The sequence below is a fragment of the Acyrthosiphon pisum genome, chromosome A1, assembly GCF_005508785.2.
Source record: "Acyrthosiphon pisum isolate AL4f chromosome A1, pea_aphid_22Mar2018_4r6ur, whole genome shotgun sequence".
NCBI classification, from domain to species: Eukaryota; Metazoa; Arthropoda; class Insecta; order Hemiptera; family Aphididae; genus Acyrthosiphon; species Acyrthosiphon pisum.
The window spans coordinates 4,575,487-4,580,287 of record NC_042494.1 but is presented as its reverse complement, the minus strand read 5'-3'; the positions used below and the strand labels follow the sequence as shown (position 1 = coordinate 4,580,287).

Below are 4,801 nucleotides of genomic sequence, written 5' to 3'. Positions count from 1 at the left end.
GATGCACGGAGCACGACAATGGGAGGATGAGAACCACAGTCGTCAATGATGACTCATCACTATCCCATTAAACTTCAGGTAAATTTTAATCGCCACAAAATATGTACATATAATTAGGGTAAAGATTAAGAATGTGTTCAACAGAACTTACATGACATTGGTAGACAGTGAGTTGGGTTTGAGAAGGGATATATACACAACAAAGTAAGAAGTTAATTTTATCGATGGTAAAACGAACAAAAATGTGTTCACACAACACACTTGTGTTTCTTTAGTATTTGTGACAGAAGACAGTCACAGTATCAAAATGTAGCATTAGTAAGTTCTTTCTTGACGTATATATATATATGTATGACACTATATATTATGAATCATTGCAGAATTATATTAAGGTAAGAATATAACCAATTGTTTTTTTAGTTAAATGTAAAGTTTAATAAGATATAATACAGCACAGTTTTAATAACTATTATAATCATACATGGTATTATATTATAATGAAAAATAAAAGCTATTCTTAGAATTAAACAACAATTTAAATTATTTTTAACTTCAACAAATGCCAAAAAAAATTGTACATTTGTGTATATATAAACTCATTGTACCCCTAAGGTATAGATTGTTTATCTCAAATAAAAAAACAAAAAAAAAAAACATTTGTTTTTATAACATTGTTACATTGTTTCGTAATTTTAAAAATAGTTGATTAGATATATGATTAAATTAATGTTGTTCGTCTTCATATTGAGATAGGTGCAAGAAATGGAGTTTCATACCTATTTCCTGAACTATTTGATGACAAACACAGAAATCAAAGAGGATTAAAGTGAAGAATTGTTCATAGAGTTATGAATATGCTTAAGCCGTGACTCGTTTATTTTAGTTAAAATTTCTTGCTGAAGATGAATTGCATCTTCTAAAGGTATTTGAGCCAACTGGCTAGCAACAAGTTGTCCAAATACGGTAAATTCATTGTTTGAACAACGTGATGATGATGATGATGAACTTACTTCTCTTAATACTTTCACCGCTTCATCTAAAGAATTGTTTATTTTTAAAAGTTTAGATGCACTAGATTTTAAAATGTTTCGGTTTTGCAAAGGTCTCTTTTTTTGCTGTATTTGGAATGATAAATCCTGATCTGGCATGTATTTAGTAACTTTGTGTTCTTCATTGTTGCAAATTTGTGATGTACCATCTGTATTGAACTCATCATTTAATATCTAGGTAAACACAAAAATAAAATTTTTTGAATGTGCATGATTAAAATATTTTTAAGGTTTGAAGAGCTTTTGAAATTAATTAATAATGTATTTTTTTTTTTTATAAGGTATCGTAAGTGAATTGCAAAATATTATATAGGTACAATTTTAAACTTAAATGGATTTTTCCAACATGCATCAGGGCAATTGATGAAAAACATGTTGTAATTCAATGCCATGTAAACACTAGTTCACAATATTACAGTATTTGGTAGGAATGTCTTTCCTGAACGCTCGTTCACGATCATTTTTTGAGAATGACACGTGGACGTTACTCGTTTTTTTCAAATAGAACATGAATGACGTTTATATATTTAATGAATTTGAATGATTTTCAAGACGTTCAGATTTATTTATTATTTAATAAATATTGATTGATAATACTATTATGATATATAATATAATATTACGAATTATAAAATAAAATACATGAAATTCCAGTGGGCACACCTGGGCATAAAACAACAATTATTATGATTTCCACGATTTTATATTTGTATTTAAATGATATATTAAAATAAAATAAAATAAACAAATGAACGACAAAATGAACGCATTCATATTTTCAAAGAACATTAGAGTGAATATGTTCATTTGAAAAAATATGAATTTGAACGTGAACGAGTGCCTTTTTAAGTACTGAGCGTGAACATGAACGAATTTATTTTTTTAGTGAACGTTCCTAACACTGCAATATTAGGTATAATATACAATTACAAGGGGACTTTCAGCATGGTAATTTTAGCCTTAGTTACTTAACTTTAGAACTATGATTTTAGGTGTATCGACATAGGAAGCTACATGCAAATCAATCAGATAGTGGAATATTTGCTAAGACAAATTTAATGAAAGCAATATTGAATCTAACCAATTAAATATTTCAGTAGTAAGTGAGGTTGTGGGTGATAATATACTCCCCTTAAAAAATTATTTCATGAAAATATAGGTATCCAAGAAGATTTCAACAAACAGATAGGTAGAGAAAAAGTTTACAATTATAGACATTGCCGAGCTAGATGTGTAGTGGAAAACACATTTAGTATACTGCTACTCGTTAGCCATTTTTTTAAAACCTATACTTCCTTCTCCGCAGACAACAATACAATTAATTAAAGCTTCCTAAGTCTTGCTCTTGCATAATTGGATTAGACAAAATAATAATGATAGTGAAATATCGGTAAATATAGATGATTGTGAGAGTGGAAGTATTATTCCTAGGACATGGCAAACTGATTTTGTATCTGAGAGCATAGTACCTTTGCGTGCAACTCAAGAAAGAAATAGTATTCAAGAAGCTTATCAAAAATATAAGAAATTGGTGGATTACTTTATAGGAGAAGAGGCAGTAAATTAGTAGTACAAGGTTGAATGTATTAAATTGTATTAATTTCATTATTTATTGCAATTAATAGTTTTTTATAACTAAAATTATAATGTAATGTATGCAAATGTATTATTGAATTAAGTAATTATTTGAAAGCTATTAAAACATAACTTTAAATCTGTATTTAATAATAAAAATTGTATTATTATTATATACATAATCAGTATAATATTTATGTTCACTATTAAAAAATAAATAAATTATTAACTTACTAAATTTAATTGAGTCTCCACATATTGTTCAAAGTTTTTTCTTAAGAAACTATCAGCATATGAGAACCAATTTAATTTTGGTATATATATATCTTTTTTTCCACATCCTGTTTTCATTGACATGTGTATTTTATTCACTTCTTGGTTGTATGTTCCTCTAATGCTTCTGATTTTAGAACGTAGTTCTTTAATATTTGAAAGTTTTGAAATCGGTAACAACTTTTCTTCAGCCGCATCTCTCATTTTTCGATTCCGAAAGTCTGGTAGGGCCTTATCCCACAAACAAGGGTGTTGCTTATAGATTTTGAGGAATTCGATCGTGTCAAATTGCTGCTTGATGATTGATTCGGACATGATATTACAATATTTAATGGGTATTTAAATTTCAAGTTAAAATAATAATTACACCAATATTATTATTCTAGTTAACGCCGATAAGTGATAACAATACTATCCTGCACAGACCGTGGTGCTATCACAGAATTATTCTGTGGTGCTATTCTGCATTAAATTTAGTACAGCAGTAAAATTTGTTTATGTGTAGCAGCTGCAGTCTGTGCTTCATTTAAGGGTTTGATCAATTGGTATCGGTTGAGAACTTTTTTTTTAGTAACACCATTGAGAACGCTCAATATTTTAATTTTTTTCCAACGTTGTCAAATTTAATCAAACAATAATTCGAGCACGATAATCTGTTGATATTGAAATCATGCAGAAATATTGTCATTAAAATTCTAATGGAAACTCAAACAGAAACAATATTGAAAATACCTTCGATAGTGCGCGGTACTAAGGATAATATACTATGTATATGCCCTATTGCCCTATAGTAATGGTTAAGTAGACTTCATACTTCGTACATGTTTGAAAACGTTTTTGTTCTCACAAGCAGTGGCGTAGCGAACTTTAAATCATATGGAAGCAAACAAATTATTTATGACCTACCCCACCCAACTCCAACTGATGTATACGATACTCATATGCTCAAATAGGGGGTTGGGGTAGCACCCAAAATAAAGTTCAAAGACTGACCGTGTGAATGGGCTTTATGAGGTTATGACCCACCACCACCCCCCAGAAACCAGAAGCAATTGCTTCTGAAAAACATGATTCGCTACGCCACTGCTCACAAGCACCAATATTTTTACACTTTCTTTGCTGTTTGTTTTCGCCCGCCGTTTAGTGTACTGTATGTACAGTGTGTAGTGTACTGTTCGTATAGTGTGTATACTGTATTATGACTAGTAAGAGCGCGCTTTCAATTAGTGAAAAAAAATGTAATCTAGCCGAATGTAAAAAGGAAACCATTAGCTATCGGTAAAAGTAAGCAACCAAGATGTTTAAAAGGTCTCAAAAATTTACCTGTTGACTACTATAGTAATGCTATGAGTACAAAATAAAGTGTTTAAAAAATTATTAAAAATATTAAAATATAATAAATAAAAAGGTGGGTAAGTGGATGTCGCTCTGCTGTACAGTAGGTTTAAGTGGGTCACTGTATAATAGATAGTATTAAATTTGAATTCAATGATATAATATCACTGTATAAGAAAAACGATTCTGAGCAGAGACGGTATGTCAGTCTAGATATTAGACATACATATTTAGGTGTACTTATCTATAGTATTATTAATAATTTTCAAATTAATCATATCATAATATCCATTAGGTAACTCGTTATACAATCACAACAAAATAACTAAAATAGTTATTCCAGGTTTTTAATATGTAATATCGTCCAAATTTGAACTTAAAATGACTATAAAAATAAACTGTGCTCATGTATTTCTTAGAATTTTTGGTAACAGAATTAAATATTTACGTGGAATCTTGTTTTAAATTTTCAATCCTTAGATATAAAAGTTGAACATTTTATAAATTTTTAACTACAAATATTATTCAATTTTAATTTGATAAATGTTGTCAAAATTCCAACTTCAATG

The 4,801-nt window shown here is 29.0% G+C and overlaps 1 pseudogene; it reads right to left on the bottom strand.

Annotated features, from left to right (window-relative positions):
- Nucleotides 1-510: 510 nt before the first annotated feature.
- LOC100168937 lies at nucleotides 511-3,567 on the bottom strand (annotated as a pseudogene).
- Nucleotides 3,568-4,801: the final 1,234 nt, after the last annotated feature.